Consider the following 21622-nt stretch of genomic DNA (forward strand, 5'->3'; position numbering starts at 1 on the left):
GGGCAGTATTAACTCGTATATTTTCACGAACTTCCTTAGTGCTAGATCTCACTATTTGTCCATGTTCTTCATGCAGTTTTATTTTAAAGGGCGGAGAAAGAAAATAAATTCACGGCCCTCATCCTGAAGAGATCAAATTGATCCACATCTGTTCTGTGAACCTCGTCACAGTTTGCGGTCTCGAATATAGCTTCTAATAAAAGTTCCATTTCCGAAGGAAATCGCGTTTCCTCCGATAGAAATCTCAGCAGTCCTTATTACAGAATGTTCATCCGCGAATATGCTCTACTTTTCGTCATTAGATCCCACGTTATCATTTTTACAAACGGCGTGATTTGGTCGCAAATATTTCGAAATGCCGCACGTCACGACTGAACCACATGGACGAACACGCTCGTCCTTTCATCTATCCAGGCATTACAATGTCACTTTTCCATTAATGGAGCCCAAGAGATTGCGATAGTGACCACGCGTCTTCACTCGTGTCTGGTATTTCAAAATAAGGGACGGCAGACTAAGATAGCCCTAGACTAGAGTAACACAGGAAAAACATTTCACACTCACAATTTGTAACAAATTTACCGGCTAAAATGGCCTCTGAAACAAATCTCGTTTTTTCACTGTGGATCTTCGCTTCATATTTACGTTATCGTAACATTAAAATCATTTCTAAATTCAAACCTTAATTTCCATGTCTCGTGTATTAAATTCATAATGAGTTTCAATTAATAATAATGATCAGTTTTGTTTGGTTTTATCTTCACAATTTAATATGTTTTGAATAAGCTTTTAGCTCACTCACTGTTCGAAACTTACTTGACTCTCTAAGAATTAGTATGGTCAAAGAATGATTATCATCAAAGTTATTATACTTCTGTATAATTCGTTGTGCCTCCGTACTGTCGAAAGGAAACATGATGTGTTCGTATTTGTTAAGGCTGTTCATAAAGTGTATTTGCTACGGGTGTTTTTAAATTTTTGTTATCATATCCTAACACATAGCCTGAAGAAGAATAAAAAAAATTTTCCTTCAATTAAAAACAACCTAAAACTAAAGATAATAACTACGTTTTTCTTACCTTCTCACCAGTATCGACCACATGCCTTTTATCAGCATGATGAGCGTGTATAAACGGAAGGAATGCTTCCCACGTACATCTGAAGCAAACGGAGAAGAACCAAAATCCGAAAACGAGAAGTATTGCAGAGAATATAAAGGAGTCGTTCAACACAGGTAACGTACAAATATTGAGCGCAACAAATAAATAAATCTTTATTCCATACTTTATTTAAACTTATGAAATCTTGATTATTAAATATTAAAAGTGAAGACGACAATGCAAATGTTTTTTATCATTTTAAAATCTCATTTGCTTTATTTTAATCTTTTTTCTAATAATATATACTTTAGCGATTTTCTCAGCGCAGTGTGTAATTACTGTTGCGCTTGTCACATCCATTTGTCATGCCATTGTTTACTGTTCGGTTGTCGCGTAGAAATATCTAGCCTGAAGTGTAACTTGCATCACGTTCGCTTTCGCACCAACAGAATAATTAGTGAAAAAAGATAATTTTGTACAATTATATTTTGTTGTTCAGGGCTCCAGGTTTTCTCATCTGTAAATGTTCTGTAGTTATAGGAGGCACCGAAAGCACATTTTCTTCTGCTAATCTTTAAAGGCACCTGGCTCATAATTGATGGGATTACAAACGTCTCCAAGTATTCTACCTCATGTTTTGCGCGAATAGAAAATGTCCATTAGATTGGTGATGAGAAATCGAAGTGCACATATACGCTACAGCAGTTGTGGCCGAGTGGTTAAGGCGATGGACTTGAAATCCATTGGGTTATTCCCGCGTAGGTTCGAATCCTACCAACTGCGAGTGATATCATTTTTAATACCAACGGAGAAATCGAATCGTTCGGACGAAAGGTAACTTTGGAAACATCCGACTACTTTTGGGAAGTGAAATCCTTTTCGACTTATTTCGATCAATACTTCTGAAGGCATCCCTAAAGCACTGAAATATATTACGAGAGAGTGTACTTGGGACGTGTTATGGATAACTAGAAATATAAAATTTATATTAAAACTTTTAATTGTTGTTTCTTACGAACTAACTTTTAGAGAAAGGATCTCTGAGCATTCTCGTAATATAAATAATCCTGCTCTTTACAAAATATTCGGTTCATACGTGGGAATTTTTATAAGGTGTTAGATTTACGTCACTACTTATGTCTTTTTTTAATTCATGAGCTGCTCTACTTATGTGTTCAAAAGTTTTCATTATTTCTATTGGAAAGAAAACATACTCATAGAATATTGGCGAAATTATTCACAAAGTGACCCTTCCAAATAATGGCAAGAAAACACCGGAATCTGTAGAATTCAAACCTACGCGGGAAAAACCCAATGGATTTCTAGTCCATCGCCTTAACCACTCGGCCACGACCGCTCGTGTTTTTTTCTACTTTAATGATTGTTAGTTTTCAAAGGAAAAATAATCAAAAAATGTATGCTTCTTGAAGATCTATAGTGTTTCCTTACATATTAATAGTAACGTGATGTAATTTATCGTTTAGCTCAGAACTGTGTCAAAACAATTCACGTTTTTGAACTTTTCTCTCATTTTCTTCAGGAGCTGTCACACCATTAAAGTATTACGCTTTCTCATCGGCCACTAAACTAAAACTACAGAGTATAGTGAACGTGCATAACGAATGAGTAGCGTGTATAATTGGTAAACCGTGGTGTCTGTCTTGGTGTTCGCCCACTTCATCGGGATTCGATCTATGTTTTGGATTAGTGACTGTCAGGTTCAGCATTCGCCTTTTCTTCCCTCTCAAGAATTGTTAGTTTGTTTCTCCTGTTAAAATCCTCGACAGTGAGCATTGTTGAGTTACCTTTCCTTTCGCTTTGTCCATTGTTCGCAGTTATAATTAACATTCCACTTTCGTGCCTCGTCCAAATGGTGGGGCAGTATTAACTCGTATATTTTCACGAACTTCCTTAGTGCTAGATCTCACTATTTGTCCATGTTCTTCATGCAGTTTTATTTTAAAGGGCGGAGAAAGAAAATAAATTCACGGCCCTCATCCTGAAGAGATCAAATTGATCCACATCTGTTCTGTGAACCTCGTCACAGTTTGCGGTCTCGAATATAGCTTCTAATAAAAGTTCCATTTCCGAAGGAAATCGCGTTTCCTCCGATAGAAATCTCAGCAGTCCTTATTACAGAATGTTCATCCGCGAATATGCTCTACTTTTCGTCATTAGATCCCACGTTATCATTTTTACAAACGGCGTGATTTGGTCGCAAATATTTCGAAATGCCGCACGTCACGACTGAACCACATGGACGAACACGCTCGTCCTTTCATCTATCCAGGCATTACAATGTCACTTTTCCATTAATGGAGCCCAAGAGATTGCGATAGTGACCACGCGTCTTCACTCGTGTCTGGTATTTCAAAATAAGGGACGGCAGACTAAGATAGCCCTAGACTAGAGTAACACAGGAAAAACATTTCACACTCACAATTTGTAACAAATTTACCGGCTAAAAATGGCCTCTGAAACAAATCTCGTTTTTTCACTGTGGATCTTCGCTTCATATTTACGTTATCGTAACATTAAAATCATTTCTAAATTCAAACCTTAATTTCCATGTCTCGTGTATTAAATTCATAATGAGTTTCAATTAATAATAATGATCAGTTTTGTTTGGTTTTATCTTCACAATTTAATATGTTTTGAATAAGCTTTTAGCTCACTCACTGTTCGAAACTTACTTGACTCTCTAAGAATTAGTATGGTCAAAGAATGATTATCATCAAAGTTATTATACTTCTGTATAATTCGTTGTGCCTCCGTACTGTCGAAAGGAAACATGATGTGTTCGTATTTGTTAAGGCTGTTCATAAAGTGTATTTGCTACGGGTGTTTTAAATTTTTGTTATCATATCCTAACACATAGCCTGAAGAAGAATAAAAAAAATTTTCCTTCAATTAAAACAACCTAAAACTAAAGATAATAACTACGTTTTTCTTACCTTCTCACCAGTATCGACCACATGCCTTTTATCAGCATGATGAGCGTGTATAAACGGAAGGAATGCTTCCCACGTACATCTGAAGCAAACGGAGAAGAACCAAAATCCGAAAACGAGAAGTATTGCAGAGAATATAAAGGAGTCGTTCAACACAGGTAACGTACAAATATTGGAGCGCAACAAATAAATAAATCTTTATTCCATACTTTATTTAAACTTATGAAATCTTGATTATTAAATATTAAAAGTGAAGACGACAATGCAAATGTTTTTATCATTTTAAAATCTCATTTGCTTTATTTTAATCTTTTTTCTAATAATATATACTTTAGCGATTTTCTCAGCGCAGTGTGTAATTACTGTTGCGCTTGTCACATCCATTTGTCATGCCATTGTTTACTGTTCGGTTGTCGCGTAGAAATATCTAGCCTGAAGTGTAACTTGCATCACGTTCGCTTTCGCACCAACAGAATAATTAGTGAAAAAGATAATTTTGTACAATTATATTTTGTTGTTCAGGGCTCCAGGTTTTCTCATCTGTAAATGTTCTGTAGTTATAGGAGGCACCGAAAGCACATTTTCTTCTGCTAATCTTTAAAGGCACCTGGCTCATAATTGATGGGATTACAAACGTCTCCAAGTATTCTACCTCATGTTTTGCGCGAATAGAAAATGTCCATTAGATTGGTGATGAGAAATCGAAGTGCACATATACGCTACAGCAGTTGTGGCCGAGTGGTTAAGGCGATGGACTTGAAATCCATTGGGTTATTCCCGCGTAGGTTCGAATCCTACCAACTGCGAGTGATATCATTTTTAATACCAACGGAGAAATCGAATCGTTCGGACGAAAGGTAACTTTGGAAACATCCGACTACTTTTGGGAAGTGAAATCCTTTTCGACTTATTTCGATCAATACTTCTGAAGGCATCCCTAAAGCACTGAAATATATTACGAGAGAGTGTACTTGGGACGTGTTATGGATAACTAGAAATATAAAAATTTATATTAAAACTTTTAATTGTTGTTTCTTACGAACTAACTTTTAGAGAAAGGATCTCTGAGCATTCTCGTAATATAAATAATCCTGCTCTTTACAAAATATTCGGTTCATACGTGGGAATTTTTATAAGGTGTTAGATTTACGTCACTACTTATGTCTTTTTTAATTCATGAGCTGCTCTACTTATGTGTTCAAAAGTTTTCATTATTTCTATTGGAAAGAAAACATACTCATAGAATATTGGCGAAATTATTCACAAAGTGACCCTTCCAAATAATGGCAAGAAAACACCGGAATCTGTAGAATTCAAACCTACGCGGGAAAAACCCAATGGATTTCTAGTCCATCGCCTTAACCACTCGGCCACGACCGCTCGTGTTTTTTTCTACTTTAATGATTGTTAGTTTTCAAAGGAAAAATAATCAAAAAATGTATGCTTCTTGAAGATCTATAGTGTTTCCTTACATATTAATAGTAACGTGATGTAATTTATCGTTTAGCTCAGAACTGTGTCAAAACAATTCACGTTTTTTGAACTTTTCTCTCATTTTCTTCAGGAGCTGTCACACCATTAAAGTATTACGCTTTCTCATCGGCCACTAAACTAAAACTACAGAGTATAGTGAACGTGCATAACGAATGAGTAGCGTGTATAATTGGTAAACCGTGGTGTCTGTCTTGGTGTTCGCCCACTTCATCGGGATTCGATCTATGTTTTGGATTAGTGACTGTCAGGTTCAGCATTCGCCTTTTCTTCCCTCTCAAGAATTGTTAGTTTGTTTCTCCTGTTAAAATCCTCGACAGTGAGCATTGTTGAGTTACCTTTCCTTTCGCTTTGTCCATTGTTCGCAGTTATAATTAACATTCCACTTTCGTGCCTCGTCCAAATGGTGGGGCAGTATTAACTCGTATATTTTCACGAACTTCCTTAGTGCTAGATCTCACTATTTGTCCATGTTCTTCATGCAGTTTTATTTTAAAGGGCGGAGAAAGAAAATAAATTCACGGCCCTCATCCTGAAGAGATCAAATTGATCCACATCTGTTCTGTGAACCTCGTCACAGTTTGCGGTCTCGAATATAGCTTCTAATAAAAGTTCCATTTCCGAAGGAAATCGCGTTTCCTCCGATAGAAATCTCAGCAGTCCTTATTACAGAATGTTCATCCGCGAATATGCTCTACTTTTTCGTCATTAGATCCCACGTTATCATTTTACAAACGGCGTGATTTGGTCGCAAATATTTCGAAATGCCGCACGTCACGACTGAACCACATGGACGAACACGCTCGTCCTTTCATCTATCCAGGCATTACAATGTCACTTTTCCATTAATGGAGCCCAAGAGATTGCGATAGTGACCACGCGTCTTCACTCGTGTCTGGTATTTCAAAATAAGGGACGGCAGACTAAGATAGCCCTAGACTAGAGTAACACAGGAAAAACATTTCACACTCACAATTTGTAACAAATTTACCGGCTAAAAATGGCCTCTGAAACAAATCTCGTTTTTTTCACTGTGGATCTTCGCTTCATATTTACGTTATCGTAACATTAAAATCATTTCTAAATTCAAACCTTAATTTCCATGTCTCGTGTATTAAATTCATAATGAGTTTCAATTAATAATAATGATCAGTTTTGTTTGGTTTTATCTTCACAATTTAATATGTTTTGAATAAGCTTTTAGCTCACTCACTGTTCGAAACTTACTTGACTCTCTAAGAATTAGTATGGTCAAAGAATGATTATCATCAAAGTTATTATACTTCTGTATAATTCGTTGTGCCTCCGTACTGTCGAAAGGAAACATGATGTGTTCGTATTTGTTAAGGCTGTTCATAAAGTGTATTTGCTACGGGTGTTTTTAAATTTTTGTTATCATATCCTAACACATAGCCTGAAGAAGAATAAAAAAAATTTTCCTTCAATTAAAACAACCTAAAACTAAAGATAATAACTACGTTTTTCTTACCTTCTCACCAGTATCGACCACATGCCTTTTATCAGCATGATGAGCGTGTATAAACGGAAGGAATGCTTCCCACGTACATCTGAAGCAAACGGAGAAGAACCAAAATCCGAAAACGAGAAGTATTGCAGAGAATATAAAGGAGTCGTTCAACACAGGTAACGTACAAATATTGAGCGCAACAAATAAATAAATCTTTATTCCATACTTTATTTAAACTTATGAAATCTTGATTATTAAATATTAAAAGTGAAGACGACAATGCAAATGTTTTTATCATTTTAAAATCTCATTTGCTTTATTTTAATCTTTTTTCTAATAATATATACTTTAGCGATTTTCTCAGCGCAGTGTGTAATTACTGTTGCGCTTGTCACATCCATTTGTCATGCCATTGTTTACTGTTCGGTTGTCGCGTAGAAATATCTAGCCTGAAGTGTAACTTGCATCACGTTCGCTTTCGCACCAACAGAATAATTAGTGAAAAAAGATAATTTTGTACAATTATATTTTGTTGTTCAGGGCTCCAGGTTTTCTCATCTGTAAATGTTCTGTAGTTATAGGAGGCACCGAAAGCACATTTTCTTCTGCTAATCTTTAAAGGCACCTGGCTCATAATTGATGGGATTACAAACGTCTCCAAGTATTCTACCTCATGTTTTGCGCGAATAGAAAATGTCCATTAGATTGGTGATGAGAAATCGAAGTGCACATATACGCTACAGCAGTTGTGGCCGAGTGGTTAAGGCGATGGACTTGAAATCCATTGGGTTATTCCCGCGTAGGTTCGAATCCTACCAACTGCGAGTGATATCATTTTTAATACCAACGGAGAAATCGAATCGTTCGGACGAAAGGTAACTTTGGAAACATCCGACTACTTTTGGGAAGTGAAATCCTTTTCGACTTATTTCGATCAATACTTCTGAAGGCATCCCTAAAGCACTGAAATATATTACGAGAGAGTGTACTTGGGACGTGTTATGGATAACTAGAAATATAAAATTTATATTAAAACTTTTAATTGTTGTTTCTTACGAACTAACTTTTAGAGAAAGGATCTCTGAGCATTCTCGTAATATAAATAATCCTGCTCTTTACAAAATATTCGGTTCATACGTGGGAATTTTTATAAGGTGTTAGATTTACGTCACTACTTATGTCTTTTTTAATTCATGAGCTGCTCTACTTATGTGTTCAAAAGTTTTCATTATTTCTATTGGAAAGAAAACATACTCATAGAATATTGGCGAAATTATTCACAAAGTGACCCTTCCAAATAATGGCAAGAAAACACCGGAATCTGTAGAATTCAAACCTACGCGGGAAAACCCAATGGATTTCTAGTCCATCGCCTTAACCACTCGGCCACGACCGCTCGTGTTTTTTTCTACTTTAATGATTGTTAGTTTTCAAAGGAAAAATAATCAAAAAATGTATGCTTCTTGAAGATCTATAGTGTTTCCTTACATATTAATAGTAACGTGATGTAATTTATCGTTTAGCTCAGAACTGTGTCAAAACAATTCACGTTTTTTGAACTTTTCTCTCATTTTCTTCAGGAGCTGTCACACCATTAAAGTATTACGCTTTCTCATCGGCCACTAAACTAAAACTACAGAGTATAGTGAACGTGCATAACGAATGAGTAGCGTGTATAATTGGTAAACCGTGGTGTCTGTCTTGGTGTTCGCCCACTTCATCGGGATTCGATCTATGTTTTGGATTAGTGACTGTCAGGTTCAGCATTCGCCTTTTCTTCCCTCTCAAGAATTGTTAGTTTGTTTCTCCTGTTAAAATCCTCGACAGTGAGCATTGTTGAGTTACCTTTCCTTTCGCTTTGTCCATTGTTCGCAGTTATAATTAACATTCCACTTTCGTGCCTCGTCCAAATGGTGGGGCAGTATTAACTCGTATATTTTCACGAACTTCCTTAGTGCTAGATCTCACTATTTGTCCATGTTCTTCATGCAGTTTTATTTTAAAGGGCGGAGAAAGAAAATAAATTCACGGCCCTCATCCTGAAGAGATCAAATTGATCCACATCTGTTCTGTGAACCTCGTCACAGTTTGCGGTCTCGAATATAGCTTCTAATAAAAGTTCCATTTCCGAAGGAAATCGCGTTTCCTCCGATAGAAATCTCAGCAGTCCTTATTACAGAATGTTCATCCGCGAATATGCTCTACTTTTTCGTCATTAGATCCCACGTTATCATTTTTACAAACGGCGTGATTTGGTCGCAAATATTTCGAAATGCCGCACGTCACGACTGAACCACATGGACGAACACGCTCGTCCTTTCATCTATCCAGGCATTACAATGTCACTTTTCCATTAATGGAGCCCAAGAGATTGCGATAGTGACCACGCGTCTTCACTCGTGTCTGGTATTTCAAAATAAGGGACGGCAGACTAAGATAGCCCTAGACTAGAGTAACACAGGAAAAACATTTCACACTCACAATTTGTAACAAATTTACCGGCTAAAAATGGCCTCTGAAACAAATCTCGTTTTTTCACTGTGGATCTTCGCTTCATATTTACGTTATCGTAACATTAAAATCATTTCTAAATTCAAACCTTAATTTCCATGTCTCGTGTATTAAATTCATAATGAGTTTCAATTAATAATAATGATCAGTTTTGTTTGGTTTTATCTTCACAATTTAATATGTTTTGAATAAGCTTTTAGCTCACTCACTGTTCGAAACTTACTTGACTCTCTAAGAATTAGTATGGTCAAAGAATGATTATCATCAAAGTTATTATACTTCTGTATAATTCGTTGTGCCTCCGTACTGTCGAAAGGAAACATGATGTGTTCGTATTTGTTAAGGCTGTTCATAAAGTGTATTTGCTACGGGTGTTTTAAATTTTTGTTATCATATCCTAACACATAGCCTGAAGAAGAATAAAAAAAATTTTCCTTCAATTAAAACAACCTAAAACTAAAGATAATAACTACGTTTTTCTTACCTTCTCACCAGTATCGACCACATGCCTTTTATCAGCATGATGAGCGTGTATAAACGGAAGGAATGCTTCCCACGTACATCTGAAGCAAACGGAGAAGAACCAAAATCCGAAAACGAGAAGTATTGCAGAGAATATAAAGGAGTCGTTCAACACAGGTAACGTACAAATATTGAGCGCAACAAATAAATAAATCTTTATTCCATACTTTATTTAAACTTATGAAATCTTGATTATTAAATATTAAAAGTGAAGACGACAATGCAAATGTTTTTTATCATTTTAAAATCTCATTTGCTTTATTTTAATCTTTTTTCTAATAATATATACTTTAGCGATTTTCTCAGCGCAGTGTGTAATTACTGTTGCGCTTGTCACATCCATTTGTCATGCCATTGTTTACTGTTCGGTTGTCGCGTAGAAATATCTAGCCTGAAGTGTAACTTGCATCACGTTCGCTTTCGCACCAACAGAATAATTAGTGAAAAAAGATAATTTTGTACAATTATATTTTGTTGTTCAGGGCTCCAGGTTTTCTCATCTGTAAATGTTCTGTAGTTATAGGAGGCACCGAAAGCACATTTTCTTCTGCTAATCTTTAAAGGCACCTGGCTCATAATTGATGGGATTACAAACGTCTCCAAGTATTCTACCTCATGTTTTGCGCGAATAGAAAATGTCCATTAGATTGGTGATGAGAAATCGAAGTGCACATATACGCTACAGCAGTTGTGGCCGAGTGGTTAAGGCGATGGACTTGAAATCCATTGGGTTATTCCCGCGTAGGTTCGAATCCTACCAACTGCGAGTGATATCATTTTTAATACCAACGGAGAAATCGAATCGTTCGGACGAAAGGTAACTTTGGAAACATCCGACTACTTTTGGGAAGTGAAATCCTTTTCGACTTATTTCGATCAATACTTCTGAAGGCATCCCTAAAGCACTGAAATATATTACGAGAGAGTGTACTTGGGACGTGTTATGGATAACTAGAAATATAAAAATTTATATTAAAACTTTTAATTGTTGTTTCTTACGAACTAACTTTTAGAGAAAGGATCTCTGAGCATTCTCGTAATATAAATAATCCTGCTCTTTACAAAATATTCGGTTCATACGTGGGAATTTTTATAAGGTGTTAGATTTACGTCACTACTTATGTCTTTTTTAATTCATGAGCTGCTCTACTTATGTGTTCAAAAGTTTTCATTATTTCTATTGGAAAGAAAACATACTCATAGAATATTGGCGAAATTATTCACAAAGTGACCCTTCCAAATAATGGCAAGAAAACACCGGAATCTGTAGAATTCAAACCTACGCGGGAAAAACCCAATGGATTTCTAGTCCATCGCCTTAACCACTCGGCCACGACCGCTCGTGTTTTTTTCTACTTTAATGATTGTTAGTTTTCAAAGGAAAAATAATCAAAAAATGTATGCTTCTTGAAGATCTATAGTGTTTCCTTACATATTAATAGTAACGTGATGTAATTTATCGTTTAGCTCAGAACTGTGTCAAAACAATTCACGTTTTTGAACTTTTCTCTCATTTTCTTCAGGAGCTGTCACACCATTAAAGTATTACGCTTTCTCATCGGCCACTAAACTAAAACTACAGAGTATAGTGAACGTGCATAACGAATGAGTAGCGTGTATAATTGGTAAACCGTGGTGTCTGTCTTGGTGTTCGCCCACTTCATCGGGATTCGATCTATGTTTTGGATTAGTGACTGTCAGGTTCAGCATTCGCCTTTTCTTCCCTCTCAAGAATTGTTAGTTTGTTTCTCCTGTTAAAATCCTCGACAGTGAGCATTGTTGAGTTACCTTTCCTTTCGCTTTGTCCATTGTTCGCAGTTATAATTAACATTCCACTTTCGTGCCTCGTCCAAATGGTGGGGCAGTATTAACTCGTATATTTTCACGAACTTCCTTAGTGCTAGATCTCACTATTTGTCCATGTTCTTCATGCAGTTTTATTTTAAAGGGCGGAGAAAGAAAATAAATTCACGGCCCTCATCCTGAAGAGATCAAATTGATCCACATCTGTTCTGTGAACCTCGTCACAGTTTGCGGTCTCGAATATAGCTTCTAATAAAAGTTCCATTTCCGAAGGAAATCGCGTTTCCTCCGATAGAAATCTCAGCAGTCCTTATTACAGAATGTTCATCCGCGAATATGCTCTACTTTTTCGTCATTAGATCCCACGTTATCATTTTTACAAACGGCGTGATTTGGTCGCAAATATTTCGAAATGCCGCACGTCACGACTGAACCACATGGACGAACACGCTCGTCCTTTCATCTATCCAGGCATTACAATGTCACTTTTCCATTAATGGAGCCCAAGAGATTGCGATAGTGACCACGCGTCTTCACTCGTGTCTGGTATTTCAAAATAAGGGACGGCAGACTAAGATAGCCCTAGACTAGAGTAACACAGGAAAAACATTTCACACTCACAATTTGTAACAAATTTACCGGCTAAAAATGGCCTCTGAAACAAATCTCGTTTTTTCACTGTGGATCTTCGCTTCATATTTACGTTATCGTAACATTAAAATCATTTCTAAATTCAAACCTTAATTTCCATGTCTCGTGTATTAAATTCATAATGAGTTTCAATTAATAATAATGATCAGTTTTGTTTGGTTTTATCTTCACAATTTAATATGTTTTGAATAAGCTTTTAGCTCACTCACTGTTCGAAACTTACTTGACTCTCTAAGAATTAGTATGGTCAAAGAATGATTATCATCAAAGTTATTATACTTCTGTATAATTCGTTGTGCCTCCGTACTGTCGAAAGGAAACATGATGTGTTCGTATTTGTTAAGGCTGTTCATAAAGTGTATTTGCTACGGGTGTTTTAAATTTTTGTTATCATATCCTAACACATAGCCTGAAGAAGAATAAAAAAAATTTTCCTTCAATTAAAACAACCTAAAACTAAAGATAATAACTACGTTTTTCTTACCTTCTCACCAGTATCGACCACATGCCTTTTATCAGCATGATGAGCGTGTATAAACGGAAGGAATGCTTCCCACGTACATCTGAAGCAAACGGAGAAGAACCAAAATCCGAAAACGAGAAGTATTGCAGAGAATATAAAGGAGTCGTTCAACACAGGTAACGTACAAATATTGAGCGCAACAAATAAATAAATCTTTATTCCATACTTTATTTAAACTTATGAAATCTTGATTATTAAATATTAAAAGTGAAGACGACAATGCAAATGTTTTTTATCATTTTAAAATCTCATTTGCTTTATTTTAATCTTTTTTCTAATAATATATACTTTAGCGATTTTCTCAGCGCAGTGTGTAATTACTGTTGCGCTTGTCACATCCATTTGTCATGCCATTGTTTACTGTTCGGTTGTCGCGTAGAAATATCTAGCCTGAAGTGTAACTTGCATCACGTTCGCTTTCGCACCAACAGAATAATTAGTGAAAAAAGATAATTTTGTACAATTATATTTTGTTGTTCAGGGCTCCAGGTTTTCTCATCTGTAAATGTTCTGTAGTTATAGGAGGCACCGAAAGCACATTTTCTTCTGCTAATCTTTAAAGGCACCTGGCTCATAATTGATGGGATTACAAACGTCTCCAAGTATTCTACCTCATGTTTTGCGCGAATAGAAAATGTCCATTAGATTGGTGATGAGAAATCGAAGTGCACATATACGCTACAGCAGTTGTGGCCGAGTGGTTAAGGCGATGGACTTGAAATCCATTGGGTTATTCCCGCGTAGGTTCGAATCCTACCAACTGCGAGTGATATCATTTTTAATACCAACGGAGAAATCGAATCGTTCGGACGAAAGGTAACTTTGGAAACATCCGACTACTTTTGGGAAGTGAAATCCTTTTCGACTTATTTCGATCAATACTTCTGAAGGCATCCCTAAAGCACTGAAATATATTACGAGAGAGTGTACTTGGGACGTGTTATGGATAACTAGAAATATAAAAATTTATATTAAAACTTTTAATTGTTGTTTCTTACGAACTAACTTTTAGAGAAAGGATCTCTGAGCATTCTCGTAATATAAATAATCCTGCTCTTTACAAAATATTCGGTTCATACGTGGGAATTTTTATAAGGTGTTAGATTTACGTCACTACTTATGTCTTTTTTAATTCATGAGCTGCTCTACTTATGTGTTCAAAAGTTTTCATTATTTCTATTGGAAAGAAAACATACTCATAGAATATTGGCGAAATTATTCACAAAGTGACCCTTCCAAATAATGGCAAGAAAACACCGGAATCTGTAGAATTCAAACCTACGCGGGAAAAACCCAATGGATTTCTAGTCCATCGCCTTAACCACTCGGCCACGACCGCTCGTGTTTTTTTCTACTTTAATGATTGTTAGTTTTCAAAGGAAAAATAATCAAAAAATGTATGCTTCTTGAAGATCTATAGTGTTTCCTTACATATTAATAGTAACGTGATGTAATTTATCGTTTAGCTCAGAACTGTGTCAAAACAATTCACGTTTTTTGAACTTTTCTCTCATTTTCTTCAGGAGCTGTCACACCATTAAAGTATTACGCTTTCTCATCGGCCACTAAACTAAAACTACAGAGTATAGTGAACGTGCATAACGAATGAGTAGCGTGTATAATTGGTAAACCGTGGTGTCTGTCTTGGTGTTCGCCCACTTCATCGGGATTCGATCTATGTTTTGGATTAGTGACTGTCAGGTTCAGCATTCGCCTTTTCTTCCCTCTCAAGAATTGTTAGTTTGTTTCTCCTGTTAAAATCCTCGACAGTGAGCATTGTTGAGTTACCTTTCCTTTCGCTTTGTCCATTGTTCGCAGTTATAATTAACATTCCACTTTCGTGCCTCGTCCAAATGGTGGGGCAGTATTAACTCGTATATTTTCACGAACTTCCTTAGTGCTAGATCTCACTATTTGTCCATGTTCTTCATGCAGTTTTATTTTAAAGGGCGGAGAAAGAAAATAAATTCACGGCCCTCATCCTGAAGAGATCAAATTGATCCACATCTGTTCTGTGAACCTCGTCACAGTTTGCGGTCTCGAATATAGCTTCTAATAAAAGTTCCATTTCCGAAGGAAATCGCGTTTCCTCCGATAGAAATCTCAGCAGTCCTTATTACAGAATGTTCATCCGCGAATATGCTCTACTTTTTCGTCATTAGATCCCACGTTATCATTTTACAAACGGCGTGATTTGGTCGCAAATATTTCGAAATGCCGCACGTCACGACTGAACCACATGGACGAACACGCTCGTCCTTTCATCTATCCAGGCATTACAATGTCACTTTTCCATTAATGGAGCCCAAGAGATTGCGATAGTGACCACGCGTCTTCACTCGTGTCTGGTATTTCAAAATAAGGGACGGCAGACTAAGATAGCCCTAGACTAGAGTAACACAGGAAAAACATTTCACACTCACAATTTGTAACAAATTTACCGGCTAAAATGGCCTCTGAAACAAATCTCGTTTTTTCACTGTGGATCTTCGCTTCATATTTACGTTATCGTAACATTAAAATCATTTCTAAATTCAAACCTTAATTTCCATGTCTCGTGTATTAAATTCATAATGAGTTTCAATTAATAATAATGATCAGTTTTGTTTGGTTTTATCTTCACAATTTAATATGTTTTGAATAAGCTTTTAGCTCACTCACTGTTCGAAACTTACTTGACTCTCTAAGAATTAGTATGGTCAAAGAATGATTATCATCAAAGTTATTATACTTCTGTATAATTCGTTGTGCCTCCGTACTGTCGAAAGGAAACATGATGTGTTCGTATTTGTTAAGGCTGTTCATAAAGTGTATTTGCTACGGGTGTTTTAAATTTTTGTTATCATATCCTAACACATAGCCTGAAGAAGAATAAAAAAAATTTTCCTTCAATTAAAACAACCTAAAACTAAAGATAATAACTACGTTTTTCTTACCTTCTCACCAGTATCGACCACATGCCTTTTATCAGCATGATGAGCGTGTATAAACGGAAGGAATGCTTCCCACGTACATCTGAAGCAAACGGAGAAGAACCAAAATCCGAAAACGAGAAGTATTGCAGAGAATATAAAGGAGTCGTTCAACACAGGTAACGTACAAATATTGAGCGCAACAAATAAATAAATCTTTATTCCATACTTTATTTAAACTTATGAAATCTTGATTATTAAATATTAAAAGTGAAGACGACAATGCAAATGTTTTTTATCATTTTAAAATCTCATTTGCTTTATTTTAATCTTTTTTCTAATAATATATACTTTAGCGATTTTCTCAGCGCAGTGTGTAATTACTGTTGCGCTTGTCACATCCATTTGTCATGCCATTGTTTACTGTTCGGTTGTCGCGTAGAAATATCTAGCCTGAAGTGTAACTTGCATCACGTTCGCTTTCGCACCAACAGAATAATTAGTGAAAAAGATAATTTTGTACAATTATATTTTGTTGTTCAGGGCTCCAGGTTTTCTCATCTGTAAATGTTCTGTAGTTATAGGAGGCACCGAAAGCACATTTTCTTCTGCTAATCTTTAAAGGCACCTGGCTCATAATTGATGGGATTACAAACGTCTCCAAGTATTCTACCTCATGTTTTGCGCGAATAGAAAATGTCCATTAGATTGGTGATGAGAAATCGAAGTGCACATATACGCTACAGCAGTTGTGGCCGAGTGGTTAAGGCGATGGACTTGAAATCCATTGGGTTATTCCCGCGTAGGTTCGAATCCTACCAACTGCGAGTGATATCATTTTTAATACCAACGGAGAAATCGAATCGTTCGGACGAAAGGTAACTTTGGAAACATCCGACTACTTTTGGGAAGTGAAATCCTTTTCGACTTATTTCGATCAATACTTCTGAAGGCATCCCTAAAGCACTGAAATATATTACGAGAGAGTGTACTTGGGACGTGTTATGGATAACTAGAAATATAAAAATTTATATTAAAACTTTTAATTGTTGTTTCTTACGAACTAACTTTTAGAGAAAGGATCTCTGAGCATTCTCGTAATATAAATAATCCTGCTCTTTACAAAATATTCGGTTCATACGTGGGAATTTTTATAAGGTGTTAGATTTACGTCACTACTTATGTCTTTTTTAATTCATGAGCTGCTCTACTTATGTGTTCAAAAGTTTTCATTATTTCTATTGGAAAGAAAACATACTCATAGAATATTGGCGAAATTATTCACAAAGTGACCCTTCCAAATAATGGCAAGAAAACACCGGAATCTGTAGAATTCAAACCTACGCGGGAAAAACCCAATGGATTTCTAGTCCATCGCCTTAACCACTCGGCCACGACCGCTCGTGTTTTTTTCTACTTTAATGATTGTTAGTTTTCAAAGGAAAAATAATCAAAAAATGTATGCTTCTTGAAGATCTATAGTGTTTCCTTACATATTAATAGTAACGTGATGTAATTTATCGTTTAGCTCAGAACTGTGTCAAAACAATTCACGTTTTTGAACTTTTCTCTCATTTTCTTCAGGAGCTGTCACACCATTAAAGTATTACGCTTTCTCATCGGCCACTAAACTAAAACTACAGAGTATAGTGAACGTGCATAACGAATGAGTAGCGTGTATAATTGGTAAACCGTGGTGTCTGTCTTGGTGTTCGCCCACTTCATCGGGATTCGATCTATGTTTTGGATTAGTGACTGTCAGGTTCAGCATTCGCCTTTTCTTCCCTCTCAAGAATTGTTAGTTTGTTTCTCCTGTTAAAATCCTCGACAGTGAGCATTGTTGAGTTACCTTTCCTTTCGCTTTGTCCATTGTTCGCAGTTATAATTAACATTCCACTTTCGTGCCTCGTCCAAATGGTGGGGCAGTATTAACTCGTATATTTTCACGAACTTCCTTAGTGCTAGATCTCACTATTTGTCCATGTTCTTCATGCAGTTTTATTTTAAAGGGCGGAGAAAGAAAATAAATTCACGGCCCTCATCCTGAAGAGATCAAATTGATCCACATCTGTTCTGTGAACCTCGTCACAGTTTGCGGTCTCGAATATAGCTTCTAATAAAAGTTCCATTTCCGAAGGAAATCGCGTTTCCTCCGATAGAAATCTCAGCAGTCCTTATTACAGAATGTTCATCCGCGAATATGCTCTACTTTTTCGTCATTAGATCCCACGTTATCATTTTTACAAACGGCGTGATTTGGTCGCAAATATTTCGAAATGCCGCACGTCACGACTGAACCACATGGACGAACACGCTCGTCCTTTCATCTATCCAGGCATTACAATGTCACTTTTCCATTAATGGAGCCCAAGAGATTGCGATAGTGACCACGCGTCTTCACTCGTGTCTGGTATTTCAAAATAAGGGACGGCAGACTAAGATAGCCCTAGACTAGAGTAACACAGGAAAAACATTTCACACTCACAATTTGTAACAAATTTACCGGCTAAAAATGGCCTCTGAAACAAATCTCGTTTTTTCACTGTGGATCTTCGCTTCATATTTACGTTATCGTAACATTAAAATCATTTCTAAATTCAAACCTTAATTTCCATGTCTCGTGTATTAAATTCATAATGAGTTTCAATTAATAATAATGATCAGTTTTGTTTGGTTTTATCTTCACAATTTAATATGTTTTGAATAAGCTTTTAGCTCACTCACTGTTCGAAACTTACTTGACTCTCTAAGAATTAGTATGGTCAAAGAATGATTATCATCAAAGTTATTATACTTCTGTATAATTCGTTGTGCCTCCGTACTGTCGAAAGGAAACATGATGTGTTCGTATTTGTTAAGGCTGTTCATAAAGTGTATTTGCTACGGGTGTTTTAAATTTTTGTTATCATATCCTAACACATAGCCTGAAGAAGAATAAAAAAAATTTTCCTTCAATTAAAACAACCTAAAACTAAAGATAATAACTACGTTTTTCTTACCTTCTCACCAGTATCGACCACATGCCTTTTATCAGCATGATGAGCGTGTATAAACGGAAGGAATGCTTCCCACGTACATCTGAAGCAAACGGAGAAGAACCAAAATCCGAAAACGAGAAGTATTGCAGAGAATATAAAGGAGTCGTTCAACACAGGTAACGTACAAATATTGAGCGCAACAAATAAATAAATCTTTATTCCATACTTTATTTAAACTTATGAAATCTTGATTATTAAATATTAAAAGTGAAGACGACAATGCAAATGTTTTTATCATTTTAAAATCTCATTTGCTTTATTTTAATCTTTTTTCTAATAATATATACTTTAGCGATTTTCTCAGCGCAGTGTGTAATTACTGTTGCGCTTGTCACATCCATTTGTCATGCCATTGTTTACTGTTCGGTTGTCGCGTAGAAATATCTAGCCTGAAGTGTAACTTGCATCACGTTCGCTTTCGCACCAACAGAATAATTAGTGAAAAAAGATAATTTTGTACAATTATATTTTGTTGTTCAGGGCTCCAGGTTTTCTCATCTGTAAATGTTCTGTAGTTATAGGAGGCACCGAAAGCACATTTTCTTCTGCTAATCTTTAAAGGCACCTGGCTCATAATTGATGGGATTACAAACGTCTCCAAGTATTCTACCTCATGTTTTGCGCGAATAGAAAATGTCCATTAGATTGGTGATGAGAAATCGAAGTGCACATATACGCTACAGCAGTTGTGGCCGAGTGGTTAAGGCGATGGACTTGAAATCCATTGGGTTATTCCCGCGTAGGTTCGAATCCTACCAACTGCGAGTGATATCATTTTTAATACCAACGGAGAAATCGAATCGTTCGGACGAAAGGTAACTTTGGAAACATCCGACTACTTTTGGGAAGTGAAATCCTTTTCGACTTATTTCGATCAATACTTCTGAAGGCATCCCTAAAGCACTGAAATATATTACGAGAGAGTGTACTTGGGACGTGTTATGGATAACTAGAAATATAAAAATTTATATTAAAACTTTTAATTGTTGTTTCTTACGAACTAACTTTTAGAGAAAGGATCTCTGAGCATTCTCGTAATATAAATAATCCTGCTCTTTACAAAATATTCGGTTCATACGTGGGAATTTTTATAAGGTGTTAGATTTACGTCACTACTTATGTCTTTTTTAATTCATGAGCTGCTCTACTTATGTGTTCAAAAGTTTTCATTATTTCTATTGGAAAGAAAACATACTCATAGAATATTGGCGAAATTATTCACAAAGTGACCCTTCAAATAATGGCAAGAAAACACCGGAATCTGTAGAATTCAAACCTACGCGGGAAAAACCCAATGGATTTCTAGTCCATCGCCTTAACCACTCGGCCACGACCGCTCGTATTTTTTCTACTCTAATGATTGTTAGTTTTCAAAGGAAAAATAATCAAAAAATGTATGCTTCTTGAAGATCTATAGTGTTTCCTTACATATTAATAGTAACGTGATGTAATTTATCGTTTAGCTCAGAACTGTGTCAAAACAATTCACGTTTTTGAACTTTTCTCTCATTTTCTTCAGGAGCTGTCACACCATTAAAGTATTACGCTTTCTCATCGGCCACTAAACTAAAACTACAGAGTATAGTGAACGTGCATAACGAATGAGTAGCGTGTATAATTGGTAAACCGTGGTGTCTGTCTTGGTGTTCGCCCACTTCATCGGGATTCGATCTATGTTTTGGATTAGTGACTGTCAGGTTCAGCATTCGCCTTTTCTTCCCTCTCAAGAATTGTTAGTTTGTTTCTCCTGTTAAAATCCTCGACAGTGAGCATTGTTGAGTTACCTTTCCTTTCGCTTTGTCCATTGTTCGCAGTTATAATTAACATTCCACTTTCGTGCCTCGTCCAAATGGTGGGGCAGTATTAACTCGTATATTTTCACGAACTTCCTTAGTGCTAGATCTCACTATTTGTCCATGTTCTTCATGCAGTTTTATTTTAAAGGGCGGAGAAAGAAAATAAATTCACGGCCCTCATCCTGAAGAGATCAAATTGATCCACATCTGTTCTGTGAACCTCGTCACAGTTTGCGGTCTCGAATATAGCTTCTAATAAAAGTTCCATTTCCGAAGGAAATCGCGTTTCCTCCGATAGAAATCTCAGCAGTCCTTATTACAGAATGTTCATCCGCGAATATGCTCTACTTTTTCGTCATTAGATCCCACGTTATCATTTTACAAACGGCGTGATTTGGTCGCAAATATTTCGAAATGCCGCACGTCACGACTGAACCACATGGACGAACACGCTCGTCCTTTCATCTATCCAGGCATTACAATGTCACTTTTCCATTAATGGAGCCCAAGAGATTGCGATAGTGACCACGCGTCTTCACTCGTGTCTGGTATTTCAAAATAAGGGACGGCAGACTAAGATAGCCCTAGACTAGAGTAACACAGGAAAAACATTTCACACTCACAATTTGTAACAAATTTACCGGCTAAAATGGCCTCTGAAACAAATCTCGTTTTTTCACTGTGGATCTTCGCTTCATATTTACGTTATCGTAACATTAAAATCATTTCTAAATTCAAACCTTAATTTCCATGTCTCGTGTATTAAATTCATAATGAGTTTCAATTAATAATAATGATCAGTTTTGTTTGGTTTTATCTTCACAATTTAATATGTTTTGAATAAGCTTTTAGCTCA

At 36.3% G+C, this 21622-nt stretch overlaps 7 non-coding genes across 7 annotated transcripts; all 7 read left to right on the top strand.

Annotated features, from left to right (window-relative positions):
* Positions 1 to 1801: 1801 nt before the first annotated feature.
* TRNAS-UGA (transfer RNA serine (anticodon UGA)) lies at positions 1802 to 1883 on the top strand. The gene has a single exon. It is a non-coding gene; the product is annotated as a tRNA-Ser (tRNA).
* Positions 1884 to 4775: 2892 nt separating this feature from the next.
* TRNAS-UGA (transfer RNA serine (anticodon UGA)) lies at positions 4776 to 4857 on the top strand. Its single transcript has one exon. It is a non-coding gene; the product is annotated as a tRNA-Ser (tRNA).
* Positions 4858 to 7752: 2895 nt separating this feature from the next.
* On the top strand, positions 7753 to 7834 carry TRNAS-UGA (transfer RNA serine (anticodon UGA)). Its single transcript has one exon. It is a non-coding gene; the product is annotated as a tRNA-Ser (tRNA).
* Positions 7835 to 10727: 2893 nt separating this feature from the next.
* TRNAS-UGA (transfer RNA serine (anticodon UGA)) lies at positions 10728 to 10809 on the top strand. The gene has a single exon. It is a non-coding gene; the product is annotated as a tRNA-Ser (tRNA).
* Positions 10810 to 13703: 2894 nt separating this feature from the next.
* Positions 13704 to 13785, top strand: TRNAS-UGA (transfer RNA serine (anticodon UGA)). Its single transcript has one exon. It is a non-coding gene; the product is annotated as a tRNA-Ser (tRNA).
* A 2892-nt stretch (positions 13786 to 16677) lies between these two features.
* TRNAS-UGA (transfer RNA serine (anticodon UGA)) lies at positions 16678 to 16759 on the top strand. The gene has a single exon. It is a non-coding gene; the product is annotated as a tRNA-Ser (tRNA).
* A 2893-nt stretch (positions 16760 to 19652) lies between these two features.
* TRNAS-UGA (transfer RNA serine (anticodon UGA)) lies at positions 19653 to 19734 on the top strand. Its single transcript has one exon. It is a non-coding gene; the product is annotated as a tRNA-Ser (tRNA).
* The last annotated feature ends 1888 nt before the right edge of the window (positions 19735 to 21622 follow it).

This window comes from Tachypleus tridentatus, chromosome 8 (assembly GCF_004210375.1).
Source record: "Tachypleus tridentatus isolate NWPU-2018 chromosome 8, ASM421037v1, whole genome shotgun sequence".
In the NCBI taxonomy this organism is placed as follows: Eukaryota; Metazoa; Arthropoda; class Merostomata; order Xiphosura; family Limulidae; genus Tachypleus; species Tachypleus tridentatus.